The sequence below is a fragment of the Gossypium hirsutum genome, chromosome D07 (assembly GCF_007990345.1).
Source record: "Gossypium hirsutum isolate 1008001.06 chromosome D07, Gossypium_hirsutum_v2.1, whole genome shotgun sequence".
Lineage (NCBI taxonomy): Eukaryota > Viridiplantae > Streptophyta > Magnoliopsida > Malvales > Malvaceae > Gossypium > Gossypium hirsutum.
Genome location: NC_053443.1, coordinates 40,356,712 through 40,363,885, shown reverse-complemented (window position 1 = coordinate 40,363,885; position 7,174 = coordinate 40,356,712). Strand labels below are relative to the sequence as shown.

The 7,174-nt window shown below is 32.5% G+C and overlaps 1 long non-coding RNA gene across 1 annotated transcript; it reads left to right on the top strand.

The window, feature by feature from the left end:
* Nucleotides 1-4,571: 4,571 nt before the first annotated feature.
* LOC107955091 (uncharacterized) lies at nt 4,572-5,777 on the top strand. The gene is made up of 3 exons (XR_001699805.2): nt 4,572-4,839; nt 5,008-5,120; nt 5,206-5,777. It is a non-coding gene; the product is annotated as an uncharacterized lncRNA (long non-coding RNA).
* The last annotated feature ends 1,397 nt before the right edge of the window (nt 5,778-7,174 follow it).

Below are 7,174 nucleotides of genomic sequence, written 5' to 3'. Positions count from 1 at the left end.
ATCAATACCAAAATGAGCGATTGTTTCCTGCACATTCGTTTCAACTCAGAAGTATCGATGCATATGCCTCGATTATCAATACCTCTGTATAATTCCGCAAAAATTCTAGCAAAACAGGGCATTCCACATACTCAATCACATTCCACTTTAACATGCATCCATCATTTCAATATTAAACATCAAAATGTCCATATTTGCAGTCTATAGCAATATAAATAATTTCAACCAAGAAAGCCAATAAACTAATAGCAACGTCCACGAACCTAAGAGTATTAAAATCAAAATAATCATTTAAAAAATCATGAGAATAATCAACCAACAATTCTACCACATTGTCTTATTCCCACAGTTAAAAACTAATAGCAATAATATCACCTACTCAAACACTAAGCCTAACTTGGATCACTTCCTTAGAATTCCGCACTGCCCACACCGGAAACACTAACTATCTGCAAAGGTTAAAAAAAGAGTGTGTGAGCTTAAACAAACTTAGGGAATGATCGGGAGAAAACTACCAACAAACATGATATCATACATTAAATGAGAACATCTAAATGAGAATCGATATTTCTATAAATAGGTACCGATACTGTTTGGAAAATCGAAACCTTTTTAACATTCTGATCTTCTTCAAAATCCAAAATTCAGTAATTTATCAATACAATTCAAAAGTATCTATATTTTTACCCCGAGTATCGATACTCGGGAATTGGTATCGATACCAAAATTAGCAACTATTTCCTGGACATTTGTTTCAACTCAGAAGTATAGATATATATGCACTGATTATCAATACCTCTGTATAATTTTGTAAAAATTCAAGCAGAATAGGGCATTCCGTATACTTAATCACTTACCACTTCAACATGCATCCATAACTTCAATCAAAACCCAGTAATTTATCGATACAATTCAAAAGTATCTATATTTTTACCCCGAGTATCGATACTCGGGAACTGGTATCGATACCAAAATAAGAAACTATTTCCTGGACATTTGTTTCAACTCAGAAGTATAGATATATATGCCCTGGTTATCAATACCTCTGTATAATTCTGCAAAAATTCAAGCAGAATAGGGCATTCCGTATACTCAATCACATACCACTTCAACATGCATCCATAACTTCAATCAAAACCCAGTAATTTATCGATACAATTCAAAAGTATCTATATTTTTACCCCAAGTATCAGTACTCGAGAACTGGTATCAATACCAAAATGATCGATTGTTTCTTGCACATTCGTTTCAACTTAGAAGTATCGATGCATATGCCCCGATTATCAATACCTCTGTATAATTCTGAAAATTTCTAGCAAAACAGGGCATTTCACATACTCAATCACATACCACTTTAACATGCATCCATCACTTCAATATTAAACATCAAAATGTCCATATTTGCAGTCCATAGCAATATAAATAATTTCAACCAAGCAAGCCAATAAACTAATAGCAACGTCCACGAACCTAAGAGTATTAAAATCAAAATAATCATTTAAAAAATCATGAGAATAATCAACCAACAATTCTACCACATTGTCTTATCCCTACAGTTAAAAATAATACCAATAATATCACTTACGCAAACACTAAAACTAACTTGGATCACTTCCTTGGAGTTCCGCACCGCCCACACTGAAAACACTAATTATTTGCAAAGGTTTAAAACCCAATGTGTGAGCTTAAACAAGTTCAGTGAATGATCGAGAAAAACTAACAATAAACATGATATCATACATTAAATGAGAACAACTAAAGTATAATTTCATACATATTTAATTAACGTGACATACTAAAATATTCATGCATCAACTATCAATTCATCTAACTTTGTAATCACCAAATTAGTCAACATTGCATTTCATAATATTTCATTTAATGATAAATTGGCACTTAAGGCTATGAAACTTAAAAGTGAGCTGTATTAAGGCTATGAAACATAAAAGTGGGCTCTATCTCCACACATTGGATACACGAATTCCCAACACACCATTGACTCGAAGAGTCGAATATATCCTAAAAACGTAGGATATAGCTAACAGTCTCCAATACACCAACATATCCCAGTGAATGGATCTGAGCTCACATTCCTTACCTCTCCAAAACTGCCTTGGGCCTTAATGCCCCAAATCATAACACAAGGGTGAGTACTCACAAATTCTATGACATGCCAACTATATCCAACGATCTCAAAAGGTCAAAAGACCAAAATATTCACAATAAAACACATATATACTTACCATTTTCTGCACACTTTCACTGCACATTTACATCACTAACACAACATCATCACTGTCATTCAACATGTTTATCATGCCCACAACTAACACTTTTCTCAATATCTATCACAAACATATAACTCATATCACATTAACACATCATAACACTCAATCCACATTGTATAATCACATATCTTGCAAAATTAACGAGGGAAATAAAAAAGCTTACACTCGAAACTTAGGATAAGGGTTTAAGCTACTCCTAAGCTCTCATTTAATGCTATGAATCGTGTCTACAAGCAGCAATTTCAAACACTCATCGTTCGCGCTTTTGCCTAGTCATCGAAAGCTTAATTAGTTTAATTGATTAAATTTTCAAAAAGCCATAGCCGAATATATTTTTGGGTAACCACACATCAAAATTTCTGAACTCACTCTGCGCCAAAATTCCAAATTTACCCTCAAAAACTTCTAGACCCAATTTTGGGGTGTGACAAAATATAAGGAGTACCAAAAATTATGAGAAAGTACCAAAAAAATCCAAGGGAGTACCAAAAATTATGAGGAAACACCAAAAAATGAGGAAGTATGAAAGAATACCAAATAAAATGAGGGGATACCGAAAATTGTAAGCAATACCAATTTTTGGTTTGTCTCAATTTTTTTTTCATTTATTTAATTTTTCGCATTCTTTTAATTTTTCATGAAATATAACTTTTTCAGCACCAATTTTTAGCATTAAAAAAGTTATAATTTATAATAGTTACAATTTTTTTCCATTACAAAATCTCATAGAAATTTTTTAATATTTAAACATAATATTTTTATTTACTGTAAAATTATATCCCTTATGAATCTTACTTTCGAAACAATAACAATATGATAAAATATCAAGAATTATAAGAAAGTACCAAAAAAATACAAAGAAGTATAAGGAAGTACCAAAACTTATGAGGATGCATAAAAAAATATGAGAAAGTACCATAAAATACGAGGAATTACCAAAAATTATGATGAATACAAAAAGTTATGAGGAAGTATCAAAACTTAGATGTATAAAAAATTATGAGGGAATGCCAAAAAAAGTACCAAAAATATGAGCGAATACAAAAACATTACGAGGGATACCAAAAAAATATGAGGATGCACCAAAAATTTTGAAGATGTATAAAAAATTATGAGAGAATACTAAAAATATATGAGGAAGTATAAAAAAATTATGAGAGAATACCATAAAACCTGAGGAAGTATAAAAAATGAGGATGTACCAAAATTTATAAGAATGTACCAAAATTATGAGGGAATACCGAAAAAAATATGAGAAAGTACCAAAAAATATGAGGATGTAAAAATATGAGGAAGTATAAAAAATTATGAGAGAATATCATAAGACTTGAGGAAATACTAAAAATTATGAAAGAACACCAAAAGATCTTAGAAAGTACCCAAAAATATTATGAGACTGTACCAAAATTTACAATGGAATACAAAAAATGAGAAAATATAAAAAAATTATGGGAGAATACCAAAAATTGTGAGGGATACGAATTTTTGATTCATTTCAATAATTTCTTTCACTTATTTAATTTTTCGTATTTTTTAAATTATCATGAAATATAAATTTTTTACCAATTTTTAGCATTAAGAATTATAATTTAACAGTTACAAATTTTTATCGTTACAAAATCTCATTGAAATTTCTTAATATTTTAAAAAATAATTTACTCCAAAATTATATCTTATATCAAACCTTCTTTTCGAACCAATAAAAAATATTATAAAAAAGTACAAAAAATTTAGAAGGAATACCAAAATATTTGAGGGAGTACCAAAAATTATTAGCACATACCAATTAATTATGAAAAATTACCAAAAAATATTAAAGTATACCAATTACTAACTTGTTCAATAAGTAAAAGCTTATTATAAGCTGTTTTTTTTTTGGTTAAGAAGCTCAAATAGAACCTCTCTTACAATATTGTTATTTATTTTTATCTAGTTGTAATTTAGGGTACATTTGTTTCATAAAAAATAATTTAAGAAAAATGTTTTATGTATTTATGTATTTGTTTTATAGAAAATAAGTTTGTCAACAAAAAATAAATTATTTTTCATGAAAATTAATTTATTTTTAAAAAAAGTAAATTTCTTTTTTGAAAAAGAGCATGAATAATTTTAATTTTTATATAAAAATTATATTGAGTTAAACCTAATATTATTATATTAATAAATTTTATTTTATTTTTAAAAATTTTAAAATTATGAAATTGTTACTATCAAATATAATAATGTTCAATATTATTGTTTTTGAAATAAATAGGCTGGGTCATACTTTTATTAATTAAGAATTGCAATAAAGATATTAATAGTCATATTTGACAAGCTCGAAGCCCCAACTTAAAACGAGACCAACAACTCACTTTTGTCATTACTTTACTATCATATCTTAAAAAGTAGATAGAACCTTCACGCACAGAAAACCTTTCATTTCCGCTCAGTCCAAAAAGAGATCCCCCCCCCCCCCAAGAGAACCATAACGATGTAGATGCCCTATCTCAGTCCATCGATTATCATCCTCCACTGCTTTCCTTACTGTTTCAGGGATTTTTTCCATTAGGTAGGAAGTTTCTCCTTTGATTAGACCTTTTTTTGTTAACTGGTGTGCAGCCTCGTTTGCATTTCTCCTCACAAAATTGAATCTACAATCCACAAAACCCCGACTGGCTCATTTCACATCGTTGATGATAGGACTAATCTTTGATATATCCTCCTCGTCTTTTTGCAGTTTCTTCACCACAGTGAGACTATCCCCTTCCAAAATGACCCTTTGGAAGTCAAGATCCAGGCCCATTTGAACTCCTTGGAGGCATGCAATCGCTTCCCCCGCAAAAGAAGAAGGTACATAGTCGTTCAATATCATTCTCATCCCCACTATCTGACCTTCTGAATCCCTTCCCACTAACCCCGAGCATGATTTTAACAGATTTCCTTGAAAAGAGGCGTCAAAATGGATCTTTACAAATGTCTGTTCAGGAGGCCGCCATCTCTCTTGTTGGACACATCTAGCAGATAAGCGGCTTTTGATCGCCTCTAGTTCTTTTAGATACGATACTATGAATCGAACCATATCTATGTTCTGTTTGATTTTTCTTTCATGCACTTGTTTGTTCCTATCACTCCAAATCACCCAAATGGCATAGATAATTTTTCTGCATAAATCTGATGAAGAATTCATGAATAACCAATCCATCCATTGCTTGTAACTTGCACAAGACATTTCTGTAGGCCACGAGATATCTAACATACTCCAAATCTCCTTGACAGCTTGACAGTCGCGGAAGGCATGTTCAAGAGACTCATCTTCTTGTGTACACCTGGGACAAGCAGCAGAATTTCGCAACCTTCTTTTCTGTAAATTTATGTAGATATGGATAAAATTTCTGTAGGCTCTCCAAAATGTAATTTTAATTTTTTCTGGGAGCTCTGTAAGCCTTTTTTTTTTTTGTATACCTGCTTAGATGCTTTCTATTGTAAGGTAGGCTCCACTTCAGCAAACTCTTCCAACAATAACTTGTACTCACTTTGCACCGAATACTCTCCAGATGACTCACCTCTCCAGGCTTGTTTATCCTCTAGCCAATGACAAGATAGAGGAATACTCAAGACTTTCCTTGCCTCATCTGCAGACATTATGTGAGTAATTATCTCTTCCTTCCATTGCCTCGAATGTTGATCTAACAATGCAGAAACCAGATTATAATGTTGTCCCATGCAACCTGCCATCTTCCAATCCTGGCACCCAGACATCATTCCATATTGAAATTCGAGATCCAGAACCCACCCTCCAGCACATTCCAGATTTGAGTAAACCTTTAGCTGCCCACACACTTTTTTAGGTATATGAGGGGTTTGCTCCTAAACAATTTGAGCTAAAAAACAAAAGTGATTTCTCAAAATTTATACATTGTCGTGAGCATGCTTCATGTTCCTTAAGGCCTTCCATTATAACAACCACTTCTCTTTCCACAACTTCCTCAAACAAAATGCAACCGTTAGCAAACATTAAATGAGAGATCATTGGTCCCCTTCTACAAATTGTAACACCTCTTAAGTTCCTACTTTCAAAAGCTAGCCTCATTATAGTTGATAAGCCCTCACTGCATAACAAGAATAAATATGGGCTTAGACAGTCACCTTGTCGAATCGCTCTAGATGGTTTAAAGCTATCACCCTCGATGTCGTTCATGTTGACAGAGTAGGAGACTGATGAAACGCAATGCATAATTGACTTCACCTAGGAATCTGCAACCCCCATCCTCTCCATCATACTCTTTAGGAAGTTCCACTCAACTCTATCATATGCTTTGCTCATATTCAGCGATAGAGCAAAGTAACCCTTATTCCCAAAACGTTTGACTTTGAAAGAGTGAAGAATTTCATAAGCCAATAGAACATTGTCCGTGATCATACTATTTAGAACAAAGGGTTTTGAGCATCGTCAATGCACACACTTAACACCTTTTTAAAATGATTGGCCTTTGTTTTTGCTATAATCTTGTATAAAACTGAACAGAGGCTGATTTGATGATACTGCATTAGATTGAGAGGCTACGTATTTTTGGGCATCAAGACAATAAGAGTGGGATTGATAGACTTCACAGATTGTCCATCATTTAAGATCTTAAGGCAAAAATTCCCCACATCGTTACCCACCACATGCCAATACTTCTAATAGAACATGGCCAGAAAACCATCAACACTAGCCGCTTTTGTTTTACCCATCTCCATTTTATATTCTGTCGTCAGTTCACAATTCATTTCTGCCGTTATGGAATGTTTAACCCCTGACAGAATATGATCAACATTCCCAATCCCTTGAGAGTTAAAGAGATTGTTAATATATACCTTCGCTTCCTCAACCATCTCATCATGTGTTATCGCAACCGTGCCAT